This window comes from Microtus oregoni, unplaced genomic scaffold (assembly GCF_018167655.1).
Source record: "Microtus oregoni isolate MIOR12 unplaced genomic scaffold, Mior012 000079F_000, whole genome shotgun sequence".
NCBI classification, from domain to species: Eukaryota; Metazoa; Chordata; class Mammalia; order Rodentia; family Cricetidae; genus Microtus; species Microtus oregoni.
This window is the reverse complement of record NW_024544152.1, coordinates 2,234,704-2,252,762: the sequence shown is the minus strand read 5'-3', so window position 1 is coordinate 2,252,762 and position 18,059 is coordinate 2,234,704. Positions and strand designations below refer to the sequence as shown.

Sequence of the window (18,059 nt, the reverse complement as noted above, 5' to 3'; positions counted from 1 at the left end):
GATGCATGGGTAGCCCATTTATGGTGGTTCTTCAGTTGTTCCTATTCTGGGCTGTCATAGGTGCCTGTGTTAATGTCATACAGAAGGTTGCACAGTCTTCCTTTATGCTGTATATCCAGTGGTTTTTTTTTTGGGGGGGGGGCTTTCTCTTCACTTTATCCCATGCATCCTGTAGATGGAGATGTTTCTTAATGTCATCACTGTGCAGCCATTTTTTTTGTGTGTGTGACACCTAGAGTCCTCCTGACATAAACCATCTCAAACACATTTAGTCGCTTTTCTGTGGAGTATTTCATTGTCCAGGTTTTGGAGTTGTAAAGAAGGCAGCTCAAGAAAAATGTATCATATACTTGTAATTTTTTGTTGTCATTATGTCTCTTGCTCATCAAATGTTTCCTAGTATTTGGAATGCAGCCTTCACTATCCCTATTGCCATTTGATGTCCAAAATTTTGCCTCTTTTGAACTGATGTTTGCTCCCAGATTGACAAAGTTTACTGTTTGCTTTAAGTTTGGATTCCTTATTGCAATGTTAATATCCTTGTATGTACTTCCCATGTGTTGTATGTCAGTCATGTCAATGTTTACTTTCTTTTTTTTTGAAATTTAAACAAAATTTACATTTTATTTAGATTGAAATAAACTGTACAAAATTGATTTTATTCACCAAAAATAACGGTAATATTTTCTGTATTACTCTTTAGATAAACCACAAAACATTTATTTTTGAAGGTTTTGCTTATAAATCAAGACACGGTGGTAGACATAATCACGAAAGACAAGAAAACAGACAAGTCGGTTGCCTGTATGGGTGGCCTTTGCCTGTCTTCACCGCAGAGCAAAAGTGAATTTACCTGTGGAAAGGGCTATGGAAATGTGGGCTCGACAAAGGAATGTAAACAGCAACAACCAAGTGGGTTGACAGCGCCTGGCTCTGCCGTTCACTTGCTCCTCTGAGGTCCTTCCGTCCTGCACAGAATACTGAAAGCTGCTTACTGAGCTCACAGACTCTGTAACTCCTGGGCTGCTCATTGTGCAGTTGGATTCTGTTGCTTTCTTCTCTGCTCCGCAGTCCTGAGGCTTGGGCTTGCACGTGCTCAGCAAGTGCTCCACTGAGCTATCCCTGGCCCTTGCTCTTTTTTTTTTTGAGACAGTCCCACTATGTAGCCCAGGCTGGACTAAAACTTGTGATCCTCATGCCTCTGCCTTCCAAGTGCTGCTACCACAAATTTTAAGCACCCATAACTCCTACAGGTCAAAAGTCAATGGTGTACACTTCATCGTAATACATTATAAAATGTATCTCTCACAAATTCATTTTTCAAAGGCCTGATAACGCACCACCTGACCACTGAATCCATAATGATAATGTTACGTCTAGAATAACTTTAAAACAGTTCCCGAGTCCCACAGCAGGGAGGCATTCTGACATTCCTGGTGCCAACTCCTACAACAGACAGGTACAGAGAGCATGAGAGTTCAAACAGGAGCCAATACGTGGGTTACCAACAGTTAATGACGCACTTGACTGGAGGTCTTGCGGTACGCGCAGTTAACTGACCCACTATACCTTACGCTTTTCTTCCAAACGGCAAACACAAAGACGACAGTCATTTCAGAAATCTTTTAGGCATTTTCAATGGTTTCCGAATTATTCGTAGGAAGCTCTGGTTTATTTGTATAGAGTTTGATGTATGTGTCCACCATTAAATCCAGATCATGTTTTATATCAAAATTTATGTTAAGCAAAGCCAAATTACTTGACCTCTGGTCTGTCAAAGTGTTCCGCAGATACGCCTTGAGACGCTTCCGTCCATTTTCATAACGCTCATTGTCAACTTTCATCACAGGGAGAATACACAGGACCTTCAGCAAGGCATACACATTGGGGAAAAACTTGATGTCTGGAAGATGCAGGGCTTAGTAGATGGTGGACGGGAGCTCGATGTCTTTCCCCCTGTGCTTCCACTTGATTCTCCAACAGTGCAGCTCGGCTGAGAGCGTGTCAGGGTTGGGCAGGTCACTTCTGTACATGTCGGCATGGTGCTCCTCTGAGGTGTTGAACTTGAGCTGCCCCATCACCGAGGGGACCAGGGACAGGCATTTCAGAGCTTTGAGGTGCTGCTCAGAAAATATATCTTTCAGCTCCTGAATAATGTGCTCCACCGTGGGAACACTGAGGGTGTCTTTATAGTAACTCTCCGAGGTCAGCTGAGATTCCACGTTACCTTGCTGGGCCCTCCGGAATTTCCCTGGGAGTTTCATTTGAACGTCAAGTTTGGTTGCTAAGTTTGTGGCTTCCTCAAACCAAAACTCGTGATAAACTTCGATGTTCTCCATCACCTCGTTAAGCGAATGCAGTACTGCAGTCAGACTGCTGGCTGCAAAGAAGACATCCGAGGTTTGTCCCTGGAGATTCTTCCCAAAGGCTCTCGTAAAAGATAACACATTCTTAAGAACAACAATGGTAACGATGAAATCGAAGTCTGTCACTGCGCTACAGAGGACAAATGCTCGCCCCGCTACGCAGTTATTCCACCTGATACTCGTGTCGCTGTTTATGCCATCTAAACACAGAACAAGCGCTTGCAGGAGATCCACCAAGACCTCAAAGGCGTCGTGCCTGCCTGTCCACTGGGAATGGCATATCTCCTTCAGTTCTTTCCCTCGCTCTTCACTGTTCTGGAAAAGAACAGAGATCACATTGTCAAGTTCTAAGAGCAGCTGTGGTGACCGGTGGAAAAAAGAACAGACTTCCTCGATCGTCCCTAACGCCATGGACACCCCGACCACAGGGACAGACTTCGCCAGCCAGGCATTCAAGGCACAGGAGGAGCAGAGGGTGTAGACGGCCTGGGGGTATTTTTCTAAAAGTCTCGAGGCAACAACTTTCATCTTGGAAGAAAACCCACTAGACACAATGTAGGCCTGACCACGGCAATACTCCATATTCAACCCCCACTTCTCAGTTATCGTAGTGTGAAATTTCACAGCCAAAATCTCTGCATCGGCTTCGTATGGCAGGAAGCCCACAAACTCCTCTCTCAGGTTGTGAGCTTCATCGACAAACCTCACCAGCACGGGCAGCTGCTCCTCTCCTGCTATGTCCACCACGTCATCCGTGATGACAGAGAAGAAGTGTGAGTCCCTCACTTCCCTGAGCGTCTCCTCCCGGATGCAGCTCTCGCAGATCTCCAGCATCTGTCCTGCTGAGCTTTAGAGCAGAAGAGCGTGTTCACCGCTGTAGTCTCAAATCGCTTCCACAGGACCTCTTCTCCAGAATTGATCCGGCACTCCAGCAAGGCCTGAAAGTTGTCTGGAGCGAAGAGGCCTTCTGGGACCTCATCAGCCTCGTGCCCATCCAAGGGTATGTTCTGCTTCCCCATGAGAATCAGGATCTCAAACAGCGACTTGAGGTACTCTTTGTTCTCCTTCTCTTCGAGGGTGAGAGGCAACACGTTTCCATCCTGCTGGTTCCCTGTTTCGGCACTGGGGTTCTGAGCAGTGTTGTTAGTTTCCTGTTCTTGTTCACAAGCTTCCTCAATTTTTTTCTGCTTCAGTGTTCTGATTTCATCTTCACTCAACTCTTTTATTCCTTTTCTGTGTCTGCTATGTGGGTTGTTCAAATGACTGGTGAGGTCAAATATTGTTGGTATTGCATTATCTCGAAGAACTGTACGGTAAGGACTAGTTCGACAGATCATAGAGGTCTCGAAGTGTTTGGTGCATAGTCGATAATGCTTATTTAGCTGTTCGGGGGTTTTGTCTTCTAAGTCTGCTCTCCTACAATTTTCAACCCACTTCTGGCATCTGGCCGGGTCCCGAGGGAACCTGAAGAAGGCCAGGTCGGACTGCGTGCTCTTCCATGTGCAGTTCGGGGCGGCGCAGAAGTTCGGCATGGTCGTCCGGCCACCTGCCGGTCCAGCCCTCCCCTCCCCGCCTCGTCAGGGCAGCAGCACGGCCGCCCTGCGGGGCCGGGGAGGGGAGCTGGGCCGGCCAGCCGGCCGGCTCCGCCAGGCCGCGCGCCCAATGTTTACTTTCATACCAAGGTTTTTACCTATGTAACATAGCCTGCAACTCATTTGGACTTTCAGCAAGTAGTGCTGTATCTTCGGTAAAACACAAGTTATTGATTCACTCACCACCTACCTCCATGCCTATCTCCTCATCCTCCATGGCTGTTGCTATTATTAGTTCCAGAAATGTATTAAATAGTAGTGGTGCTTGATCCTGAGGTAAGTTAATTCCCAATTTTCTGAGAACCTCAATATTGATTTCCAAAGATGTTGTTGTACAAGTTTAATTTCCCACCAGCAGTGGCGGAGTATTTCCCTTACTCTAAATCCTCTCAAACATAGCTATCATTGGTATTTTCCATCTTAGCCATTCTGAAAGGTTTAAGATGGTATCTCAGAGCTGTTTTGATTTGCATTTCTCTGATGGCTAAGGATATTGAACATCCAGCAATACCACTCTTGGGCATATACCAAAAAGATGCTCAATCATACTACAAAGATATTTGTTCAGCTGGGTTCATAGCAGCATTATTTGTAATAGCCAGAACTTGGAAACCTCTGAAACACCCCTCAAACAAAGAATGGAAAAATAAAATATGGCACATTTACACATTAGAGTACTACTCAAGGGTAAAAAGCAACGACATCTTGAATTTTGCATGCAAGTGGAAGGAACTAGAAATCACCATCCTTATTGAAGTAAGTCAGACCCAAAGAGATTAATATGGTATGTACTCACGCATAAGAATATTGAGCCTATAGTTCATGATCCTAGAGAAGCTAAGTAACAAGATGAAACCTAAGAAAAATATATATAGATCTACTTAGAAAGTTGAAATAGACAAAATCACCTGACAAAATTGGAACTATGGGGGTGAGAGAGAAGATTGAAGAATAAGAGAAGGGGAAAAGGAGAAGGGTGAGGATAATTTGAGGGAATGGGGAGACAAGATGGACGAAGGATGGGGATGAGAGCGAGGAAAGAAATATCTTGATTGAGGGAGCCATTATGGGGTTAAGAAGAAACCTGGCTCTAGAAAAATCCCCAGGTATCCACAAGAATGACCCCAGCTAAGACACTAAGCAATAGAGAATAGGGTGCCCAAAGTAGCCATGCCCTCTAGTCAGACTGATGAGTATATTAAGTATCACCATAGACCCTTCATCCAGCAACTGATAGAAACAGAGGCAGAGACCTGCATCAGAGCATTTGATTGAGCTCCCAAAGTCCAGTTGAGGAGTGGGAAGAATGAGAATATGAGCAAAGAGGTAAAGACCATGATGGGTATACCCACTAAAACATTCTACCTGAGCTAATGGGAGCTAACCAACACCAGCCAGACTGGGAAGAAAAAAAAATCATAGAACCAAACTACCCCCTTTGAATGTGGTTGACAGTTACATGGCTGGGGCAGACTGAGGGGCCACAAGCAGTGGCACCAGGATTTATCTCTACTGCTTGTATTGGCTTTATGAGAACCTATTCTGTTTGGTGGGATATTTTGCTCTGCATATATATATATATATATATATATATATATATATATATATAGTAGGGAGGGCCTTGGACCTTTCACAAAGCAGTGTGCCTTACCCACTCTGAAGAGTACATAGGGGTGGAGTGGGGGGGTATGTTGAAGGAATGGGAGGAGGGGAGGGAGTGGGAACTTGGATTGGTATGCATAACGAAAAAACAGTTTGTTTTCTTTCTAAAAAAATAAATAAATAAAAGAAGAAAAAAACCTCATGTAATTTGCAGCGAAAAAATGCATCTTTGCACAACTCCTATGATTGTATTAAATTGATCACTAACTTCTCCAAAGACTTTGAGTGATGCAAAGGTACCTTTATAGGCATTTTGAAGTACTCTTATAATTTTCTCTAGGTACCTGTAAAACCTCAATGTTTCCCAAAGTCCTTTTCTCCAAATGCTATTTGAATGCCTTCCTGAAATAGATATAACAGACATACAATTCTTTTCCAAATCCTTCATATTTTTTCTGCCAGTTTCCTCAAAGTTAAGATCTGATTAGTTGTACTCCTGTTAGGTTTAAATCTTCACTGGGTCTCTCCTTGGATTTCCTCTGTCCTGCCTTTGATCATGTACAGTAAAATAGAGGAGAAGATCCTGCTACTATGACACAGCAAACTAATGCCCCTGTAATTTCAGCAGTCCAGCTTGTCCTTCTTCTTGTGTATGGGAATTATGACTGAGTGTTTCCATTCTGTGGGAATCACTTCATGTTCCCATATAGCTGCAAAGAGTCTGAGAGGTGCCTTGCCCCCGGAGCATATTGTAGCCACCTCCAGTTCCTCCATTGTGATGTCATCTACTCCTGGGACATTCCTGCATTTCTCTCTCTTGATAGCTTCCTCTATCTCACTCCTTTCATTATTTACTATTTTCTCATTGTCCTTGGTGTTCGAATGACTGCCAACATGTTTCTCATTGTAGTCTATGTTGACAGCATTAGGGTTACTTTATAGGGTGTCAAAGTATTGTCTTTCCTTTATTTCCCCTAGTTCTGCTAATGAATGATCTTTACCATCTTTAATCATCCGAATCTGAGGAGCACATCTGGTGGTTACACTCACACACACACACACACACACACACACACACACACATGCTTAATTGAAGATCCTCACATAAATCCACACATATTTTGACACTGTGCTTTTATAAGGAAGCTGAAAATACACATTTGAGAAAAGAAAGAATCTGCAAAAATATTGCTATTCACACTAGATGTCTGCATATATAAGAATTCAATTAGATCCATAATTACCATCCTATCAGAAACAACACCAAATGGATTAAAAGCCTCAACATGAAACCAGACACAATAAAACTGTGAGAAGAGAAATTTGGGAATAGCATAAGAACTAAGGTCAACAATTACCAAATGCGACCTCATGAAACTAAAAAACTGCAAGGTAAAGGACAGCATCATTTAGACAGAAGAGAAGTCTACAAAACAGAAAAAGAGTTTTTCCCCAATACACATCCAATAGTGGGCTGATATCCAAAATATTTAATGAACTAAAAAAATTAAATATCAAGAAAACAACCCAATTAAAATATGTAGAACTGATCTAAACAGAATTGTCAATCAAGAACACTCAAATTGCTGAGAAGCACTTAAAGAGCTGTTCAACATCCTTACTCATCAGGCAAATGCAGGTCAAAACTGCTTTGAGATCCCATGTTATGCCTGTCAGAATGGTAATACTAATAAAACAAGTGGCAGCTTGTGCTGGACAGGATATGGAGTAAGGGGAACACGTGTCCATTGTGCTGCTGGAAATTAAGAAACATTATAGCTACTCTGAATTAATTTTATGGTTACTCAGAATGATAGGAGCCAATGTACCTCAAGATCCAGTCATACCACTCTTGGTTATACATCCAAAGTATGCTTCATCCTGTCAGAGACATTTGATAATCAATGTTTATTGAAGATAAATTCATAATAGCTAGAAATCAGAAACAACCTAGATGCTCTTCAACAGAATAATGAATATAGAAAACATGATAAATTTAAACAATAGAGTATTACTCAGCCTTTAAATAAAACTGAAATCATGATTTTTGTAAGCAAATGGATGAAACACATAAAAAAATTCTGAATAATGTAACCCATACCCAGAAAGACATACAAAATATATATGCATTTATATGTGGATATTAGTGGTTAAGTCAATGATAAAGCAGACAAAATCTATAGAACCACATAGGTTAGGAATAAAGTAAGGGACCAGCATGACAATATCTACTTAAAGAATGGAAATAGGATAGATATTTATGAGTAGATAAGGAGCTGAAATGAGATTAAATGGAGAGGAAAAGGGGAAAGGAAGACAAGGAGAGATATATAAAATTAAGGACTATTTCAGGAGTAGTATGGAAAGTTAACATATTAGATGCTTTCTAAAACATATTCATACAAAGGGAATCTAAAGGAAATCGCCTAATGATGAGAGGAAAGTACCCTGAAATCATTCTTGTCAACAAATGACGCTTCATGTATCAGGATTGGGACAGGAATCTAGTATCAGGAAAGGGGCTCTGTTGCAATTTCCAAATAACCTAAGCTATTGCCAAAATATAGATTATTCTCTACAAACTGACAGAAAGGACCCATTGCTGAAGAAAGCACCTACACAACCCACTGAAAATGGATAAATCAGCTGAAGCCTGCAAAGAGCTTTCATCCCTACATGCTATTATTATCTTTGGTACAAGAAGGTACTCTGCAGGCTACCAGAAGAGAAACCTAAACAATAAGCCAGACACAAATGCTGTTATCTACAATGCTGGCCTGTCTGCAATATATACTAGTACATTGGTGTCATAATGTTTGAGTGAATAACAAACCAATATCTGCTTTGACATAAAGCCCATTCCACCAGAAGTATTCCATGCCTTACTGTTTGGGTGACCAAGACCCTGAAATTAGATAGCCCAAGAACCTTGGATAAAACCAAGTATATTTCAATAGAAGGAGAGGTGGAACTGGAAGGATTAGAGGGAAGGGAAACTCTAATCAGAGTATAGTAATGAAGTAGTAGGGGTGGATTATCCCTACATAGTAATAAAGAAAAAAAAATCTCTTTTCAATAAAACTTTAAAAATAAGTTAAGAAGTGGGTCTAGAACGATATGTCCATGGTTAAGAGCATTGACACCTGGTCCAAATTTTTTTTTTGATTCTGTGTATCACCTAATGTCTCACAATAATCTGTTATTCTACTTCCATGTGATCCAGATCTTGTTTTGACCCCTATGGGACCCTATGTGCACATAGTAAAAAGATACACACTCATGTACAATTCTATCATTTTTTATGTGTGTGAATATTTTCCTTGCATGCGTGTCTGTATAATACATGCATTCAGTATTGACAGAGGATAGGAATTGAAATGAGATACCCTGGAACTAGAGTTACAGATGGTTTTGAGTCACCATGAATGTGCTAGGAATAAAACCCTAGTCCTGTGGTAGAGAAGCTAGTATACTTAGACACTGAGCAATCTCTACAGCCCCCGTAAAATATTTTCAAGAAAATAAAGGTTAGATTGGGGAGAAGATGGCATAGAAATGGCAAAGCCATGGGTGAAGAACTCTTGTGCAAAAAAACTGACTTTGTCCCCACCAAAAACTTCTGTGACTATCTCATGAATATTCACTTCTCGGACCCAGTTGTCACTGAGCTCTCCCTGTTGCTATCATCAATGGTAAGAAGTCACCAGAGATTAATAGTGGGAAGATGACTTTCACCCTCTCTTGCTATTCTTTGACATTCATGAGATATGCCTACACACTGCAAGCTCAACATGGGCTTATGTTTTTTACATAACAAATGAAGGATCTCAGATACTTCATAAAGAATGGCTTATTAGCCATGATATGAGAAAGCAGGCATCTGTGCAGAAGTGTGAAAATCATTTTTGAAAAGAACAGTACACAAGCTACTGCTGCCAAACCACAGATCACAATATAAACAATCTTGTCATTTGGAAAACATGGAATGATGTGTTTAATGACCTACTTAAACTGAGAAGCTTCTGTAAAGCAAAGGACATTGTCACTAAGACACAAAGGCAACCTACTGACTGGGAGAAGATCTTCACCAACACCGCAACAGACAAAGGTCTGATCTCCAAAATATATAGAGAACTCAAGAAACTAGACTTTAAAATGCTAATTAACCCAATTAAAAAATGGGGCACTGAACTGAACAGAGAATTCTCAACAGAAGAAGTTCAAATGGCCAAAAGACACTTAAGGTAGTGCTCAACTTCCTTAGCAATCAGGGAAATGCAAATCAAAACAACTTTGAGATATCATCTTACACCTGTCAGAATGGCTAAAGTCAAAAACACCAAGGGTAGCCTTTGCTGGAGAGGCTGTGGAGGAACGGGTACCCTCATCCATTGCTGGTGGGAATGCAATCTTGTGCAACCACTGTGGAAGTCAGTGTTTCGGTTTCTCAGGATATTCGGGATTAACCTACCCCTGGACCCAGCAATACCACTCCTGGGAATATACGCAAGAGATGCTCGATCATATGACAAAAGCATTTGTTCAACTATGTTCATAGCAGTATTATTTGTAATAGCCAGAACCTGGAAACAACCTAGATGCCCTTCAATGGAAGAATGGATGAAGAAAGTATGGAATATATACACTCTAGAGTACTATGCTGCGGTAAAAAACAATGACTTCTCGAATTTTGCATGCAAATGGATGGAAATAGAAAACACTATCCTGAGTGAGGTATCCCAGACCCAAAAGATGAACACGGGATGTACTCGCTCATAATTGGTTTCTAGCCATGAATAAGGGCCACGGAGTCTACAATAGGTTAACCTAAAGAAGCTAAGTAAGAAGGTGATCCCAAGGAAAAAACATATAGTTATCCTCTTGGCCAAGGGAAGTAGACCAAATTGCCGGGGAGAAAATTGGGATCTTGGGGGTGGGGTGGGATGGGGGTAAGGGGAGATGGGGAGAGAAAAGTTAGAAGGGAAGGATGGGGGACTTTGGGAAACAGGACAATTGGGATAAAGGAAAGGTGGATAGGGGAGCACGGAACCACAATTCTTAGTTAAGGGAGCCACTTTAGGGTGGGCAAGAAACTTGACCCTAGAGGGGCTCCCAAGTGCCCAAGATGAGGTTCCCAGTTAGTTCCTTGGGCAGCTGAGGATTGGGCACATGAAATGACCCTATCCTAGAGCAATACTGATGAATATCTTGTATATCATCATAGAACCTTCATCTGGTGATGGATAGAGATAGAGACAGAGACCCACACAATTCTCATCCCCACTTCTGTAGTAGGAAACCTCCTGCTGTCTCTCTTTCTTTTCTGGCATCATCTCCTACTTATCACAAATAGTTACTCCTTCAACCTTCTTTTGTTAACTGATCCTAGTATTCCAAACTCCAACACCAACAAACATTACTTTTAATCACAACAGCTGAACAGGTCAGGAAAAGAGGCAACACATAGTCATTCATTCTCCAAAAATCTAGAGAAGACAAAGAAAAATAAAGGATCATAACACCTAATCAACAAAGACAAAATCAGATATCAGCACTTAAACCTATAATTGTCTGAAACCCAGAGACTGAGCTCCCAAGGTCCCAATGAGGAGCAGAAGGAGGGAGAACATGAGCAAAGAAGTCGGGACCACGTGGGGTGCACCCACGCACTGAGACAGTGGGGCTGATCTATTGGGAGCTCACCAAGGCCAGCTGGACTGTGACTGAAAAAGCATGGGATAAAACCGGACTCCCTGAACATGGCGGACAATGAGGGCTGATGAGAAGCCAAAGACAATGGCACGGGGTTTTGATCCTACTTAATGTGCTGGCTTTGTGGGAGCCTAGCCAGTTTGGATGTTCACCTTCCTATATATGGACGGAGCGGGGAGGACCTAGGACTTAACACAGGGTAGGGAACCGGACTGCTCTGTGGACTGGAGAGGGAGGGGGAGAGGAGTGGGGTGAGGGGGAGAAGGGTGGGAGGAGGGGGAGGGAAATGGGAGGCTGGGAGGAGGTGGAAACTTGTTTTTTTGTTTATGTTTTTTTTCTTCCTTTCTCAATAAAAAAAATTTAAAATAAAAAAGAAGTTTTTCTTCTATGATTTATGATAAATATTTTCTGGGCCATTAATGTGACTATCATTCTTTATATTTTCTTTCCAAGTTGCATCAGATTTCCTGAATTTTTTCTGTCAGGAGTTTTAATTGTGGGGATTTAACACTTTCTTTGGTTAGTGTATACTTCTGTTGTATTGTTTCTTCAATACCTGATATTTTCTCTTCCATTTTTTTTATTCTATTGGGGAGGTTTGCCTGTGTACTTCTGTTTGAATTCCTAAAGTGTTTCAATCCAGAATTGTCTTTGTTTGTGATTTCTCCAGTGAATCTATTTAAATTTCAGGCCTTGAACAGTTTTATTTATTTTATTATGCTTTTTGTTAGTGTTTTCCTGGACTTCTTTAAGGAATTCACTTATTATCTCTTTAAGGACTTTCATCATATATAAATAATCTGTTTTAGTGTCTTTTTCACACTCTTCTGTTATCTTGGAGTATTTAAGGCCTACAGTATAAGGATAATTGGGCTTTAGTTATTGATTGTGATTTTATGCTGGCAACTTGGCACCTGGGTTTCAGATAATTATAGGTTTAAGTGCTGATATCTGATTTTGTCTTTGTTGATTAGGTGTTATGATCCTTTATTTTTCTTTGTCTTCTCTAGATTTTTGGAGAATGAATGACTATGTGTTGCCTCTTTTCCTGACCTGTTCAGCTGTTGTGTTTAAAAGTAATATTTGTTGGTGTTGGAGTTTGGAATACTAGGATCAGTTAACGAAAGAAGGTTGAAGGAGTAACTATTTGTGATAAGTAAGAGATGGTGACAGAAATGAAAGAGAGACAACAGGAGGTTTCCTACTACAGAAGTCGGATGAGAATTGTGTGTGTTGGGGGTGGATCTGAGGAGCAGTGGGACAGGTATGGGTCTGACATCACCTTACTTGTTTCACTAAGAGGAGCTGCCCTTGTGGTTTGGAACAAAACAACAAATCAGGGAAGGGACATTGGAAAACATAAGTCTGTGAGATCCACAGGAGGTGAGAGAGGGAAAAACGCTGCAGTTGTTTTGCTGCAGTGCTAGGGATGATACTGGGGTATTTGGTCTGAGAGAAAAGAAGGAGCATTACTCTTACTTTTTTTATACTGAACAAAACCATGTATGTTATAATCTACTCATTTATATGTAACACTAAAAACTTCTTGTATTAACACCAGCTTTGCCATTTTCTTCAGTCATGTATTGAATAATGCATTGTAAATGTTAACATCCCTGGAAGATTAGTTATATATTCTTTCAATAATATAAAAGAAGTGTATTCAACCTCAAGTGTATTCGACAGCATGTGCAGCTTTCTTAAACTTTGATTTTGATATGGCTAAATCTGTGTAAAACTTTGCTACACTTTACTCCAAAATGTGGGTGGATTCATCTCTATTCTACATGTATCCTCTTTAAAAATAGGTTCAAGTTGGATAAAGTTCTTCCTAAGCAGGAGAGAGATCCTTAAAAGACATAATCAAACTGTGCAAGATATGATCTTTAAAATCTAGGACTACCTTTGATATGACAAAGAAACTCACATTGCTAATCTTAATTTTGAAATGATAAAGTAGGATATTTTTCCCATGCAAAAGAAGAGATTAGTTATTATGTAAATAAAGTATTCTATATACTATAATTGTTATTTATTGGTTTATCAAACACAGCCAGGCTCACATTAATATTTAAACACTGGATATGTGCTTTATAAAATAATTCGGCTTTATATTATTTTTAAAACAAAAATGACAGAAATGAAAGGGTGTCCTGGAAAAGGAGATATATACATATGTCTACTGATTACTACAGAAGCATAATAAATTGATCATAACATATAAATATAATTAGATCATTAAAGATATTATGGGAAAATAGAACTATCTGCTTAAAAAAAGCATGGAAGAAACTTGTGTTTGATCAACAGATACTTTGGTTTGGTAATAAAAAATCTGTAGGATTAGAATTTATTCTTTGGCTGGAGAGGATGTTGAGAAGCTCCCATATGAAAATGTTTTTATTGGATTTTGAATTATAGAACATCGCATATGCCTTTGTCACCCACGATGAAATTGTATGATTTAATTATTCTGAATGTGGTATAGGAACCAAATATTTTATAAAGTTCCTCAGGCCATACTAAAATACAATAATATTTGAGAATCAATGAATTGAAAAGAGAATAACTTTACATAAGTGGCATATGAATTATAAAGTATACACTTAGAGGTAGAAGACTTCTAAGTTTCTTAGTTTTCAAATTTTATTCAAGTAAAAGTTACAAGGTTGGTTTGATCAATAATTTAAATGGCACTTTATTTAGATTGGTGTATTTGAAGTCATTTTGATCAGATGTTTTCTTAGACATTATTATGATTGTACAATCAAGCAAGCAATTTATAGAAACTGAATAAGGAAATTGAATGGGTACATAAAAGCATATTTACACAAACACAAAGGTAATAAAATGTGTCTATTAATGAAGACTTTATCATAATTACTATAGTAGAGTAGAGAAAAATTCTCTTCACTTTTGTCTCTGTTGTATACTTACCACATCTGCTTAAAAATTACTAGAGAGATAAAATTATATTCATAAATATTTGAGGCCTGCTTAATTTTGGTTAAATATGACTGTGTCAAATAAGGTTACAAAATGTAGAAGATAGCATATATGCCCTTCAAAACTGATAAGAAGATAAGAAGTAAACAAGTAACAATGATGGTAGCTGACTTTCAATGTGATTGATGAGAATTTACATTGCATAGTAGCATTTCAATAAATAGTAATATTTATATTTCATTTCTGGATCAAATGACCACAAACATAGCACACATTTACTAAGTTTACAGGTGTTAATAATTCCAAGTTATGATCAAGCTGTCAGATTTCTGTGTTCTGTTCTGGAGCTAGGTGTACCCTTCCAAACATTATACAATTATTGTTAGAAAACCTATCCTTGTTTTATTTATAACTATATGACTGAGATCTCTGTTTATGGAAGCTTTTGGAGGATGTGTGCTTGGCTCTAAGTAATACTCACAGTTACTTGCTAAATGACCTATTATTAAAGAAGTTTACCACTCAAGTCTAACAAGAGGAACTCTGTTTCTTCAGTCTCTTAAGAGAGAATTATAGACATAAATTCTTCATAGATAAACATATAATAATTTGACTTGTTAAGTTATATTTTAGCCCTGAGTCAACAGTAGTGACAACATTTCCCCCATATTTGGCAATATCACAACTTGATGTAATATATAGCAAGTATGTGAGCTTCCCTCTGTCTCTGGGATCATTTCTATAATTAATTACTAAATAAATTTCATTTATTGTATAGATAAAATGAATGGAGATAATACTTTCACCTACAGAGATATTATCACCCAGATGTAGTTCTAGTTTAGGAAGGAAAATTATAGTGGTTTTGCAAGGGTGCTACTACTATTTCTACTATTAATAATAGTACTAATAATAATGATAGTAATAATGATAAGCAAATAGTAATGCAACCTTAGCAAATATCTTATTCTCAGTCACTGATAACCAGTGGAACTCAGATCCCTGGGATAAAGCAGGCAGATAAAAATTATCTTTCTTCATAGGGTCTTTTAAAAAATATTTTTTTGTTATAGGAAAATTAATAAGGCACTTGTTCAGTAGTGCTCAGTACTTCACTGGCCAATTTGAAACTAAGTTCCATCCCCTTAAATAATATATGGGTTTAATAACAAAACCATACATAGTTTTTGTCTATTGCTATTCAGAGATGCTCTCTGAATAGGAATATCATAGACAAAACATAATATTCTCTTTTAAGTCATATGTTGTCATAAAAATCTAGGCACAATTTGACTAGACCTTGAATCATTGGTGTTTAATTTTATCTTTTTTTAAAAAAATACAGATGGTTAATGGGCAAGGCAACCCAAATGAAGCACTATTAATAAAAGCTCAGTGACTGATACTGGGGTTTAAGCAGAAGATCTGAAGGGCAAAGCAGCCAGCCAATTGCTTTAACTCAACCTCGGTCCAAAATGGTGATCCTGACTCCAGGAATCTCAGAATGTGACTGAGACTGAGAGATCATATTCACCCTGCCTCCCCAAACTCTGCAGATCCATCTTCTGTCCCTTTCCTTCCAAACCAAATTTGTGTTTATTTTTTCCATTAAAACAAATTTTCACTGCCCAAATTTTCTGGAGTATGGTATATCTGTCAAAATTTAAACTTTTAGAAAAAAAAACTTAACTTTTATTTCAAACCAGCAGCTGCTTCCGACTCTTACAGTCTTTTGCCACATCTTTAACAATAGTCACTAAGTCTTTGGATGGAAAAGGCAAGGGTTGGATGTGTATGTTCCATTCACAGATGGACATTTTAATTAATCTCCATAACTTGACCACCTGTGGATATCTGTATTGTTCACTGTCTATTGATAACTGAAGCTTCCCTGGTGAGAATTCAGAGATGCCATAATCCATAGGTATAAATGATATGTCAGGATTTGACTTAATACTATGATTATCTAGTAGAATAAAAATAGTAATTTATTCTATAGGGACTATGGTCTATATATCCATAGTTTCTTGAACCAATAACAGTATTGGATGTGGGTTTTATCTTATGTAGTAGAACTTAAATTCAATCTAAAAGTTGTTGGTTATATTCATTCCCGTGTTGCTCCAATGGGCATGTCTTATCAGGGTAGTTCTTATTACATCTCACAGGATTCACTCATTAGTAAGATTAATGATTATTTTTTCTCATATGGTAGTGTTTTAGCACTTAAGAACAATGTAAAAACTAGCAAGTATGTATGAATCTTCTCGATAAGATCTTATAAAAAATCTGTAGCTTTGTGTCAGTCAGTTTTCATTGAGGTATTTGAAATGCTTCACTGAAATTAAAAGGATGGAAGGTATAGGTAAATGACAGAGTTCTTGGTTAACATTCATAAAGACTAGAGTTAAAAGTTTTTTTTCCTTCTTTTTTTTATTTAGAAAAGGAGAAAAAAAAAACAAGTTTCCACCTCCTCCCAGCCTCCCATTTAACTCCCCCTCCTCCCCCCCTACGCCCCCTCCTCCCACCCTTCTCCCCCTCCGCCCACTCCTTTCCCCCTCCCTCTCCAGTCCAAAGAGCAGTCAGGGTTTTCTGCCCTGTGGTAAGACCTAGGACCTCCCACCTCCGTCCATATCTAGGAAGGTGAACATCCAAACTGGCTGGGCTCCCACAAAGCCATCACATTACGTAGGATCAAACCCCCGTGCCATTGTCCTTTGCGTCTCATCAGCCCTCATAGTTCGCCATGGTCAGAGAGTCCAGTTTTATCCCATGCTTTTTCAGTCACAGTCCAGCTGGTCTTGGTGAGCTCTCAATAGATCAGCTCCACTGTCTCAGTGGGTGGGTGCATCCCTCGTGGTCCCGACTTCTTTGCTCATGTTCTCCCTCCTTCTGCTCCTCATTGGGACTTTGGGAGCTCAGTCCAGTGCTCCAGTGTGGGTCTCTGTCTCTATCTCCATCCATCACCAGATGAAGGTTCTATGATGATATGCAAGATATTCGTCAGTATTGCTCAAGGATAGGGTCACTTCAGTTTCCCTATTCTCAACTGCCCAAGGAACTAACTGGGGACCTCAGCTTGGGCACCTGGGAGCCCCTCTAGGGTCAGGTCTCTTGCCAACCCTAAAGTGGTTCCCTTAACTAAGAATTGTGGTTCCGTGCTCCCCTGTCCAACCTTCCTTTATCCCAATCCTCCTGCTTTCCCAAGGCCCGACATCCTTCCCTTCTAACTTTTCTCTCCCCATCTCCCCTTACCCCCAACCCACCCCACCCCAAGATCCCAATTTTCTCCCCGGCAATTTTGTCTACTTCCCTTAGCCAAGAGGATGACTATATGTTTTTCCTTGGGTTCCCCTTCTTACTTAGCTTCTTTAGATTCACCTATTGTAGACTCCGTGACCCTTATTTATGGATAGAAACCAATTATGAGTGAGTACATCCCATGTTCATCTTTTTGGGTCTGGGATACCTCACTCAGGATAGTGTTTTCTATTTCCATCCATTTGCATGCAAGAAACTAGACTTTAAAATGCTAATTAACCCAATTCAAAAATGGGGCACTGATCTGAACAGAGAATTCTCAACAGAAGAAGTTCAAATGGCCAAAAGACACTTAAGGTCATGCTCAACTTCCTTAGAAATCAGGGAAATGCAAATCAAAACAACTTTGAGATATCATCTTACACCTGTGAGAATGGCTAAAGTCAAAAACACCAACGATAACCTTTGCTGGAGAGGTTGTGGAGGAAGGGGTACCCTCATCCATTGCTGGTGGGAATGCAATCTTGTGCAACCACTATGGAAGTCAGTGTTTCGGTTTCTTAGGAAATTCTGGATCAAC

The 18,059-nt window shown here is 39.6% G+C and overlaps 1 pseudogene; it reads right to left on the bottom strand.

Annotated features, from left to right (window-relative positions):
- Nucleotides 1-1,356: 1,356 nt before the first annotated feature.
- Nucleotides 1,357-3,932, bottom strand: LOC121441534 (annotated as a pseudogene).
- Nucleotides 3,933-18,059: the final 14,127 nt, after the last annotated feature.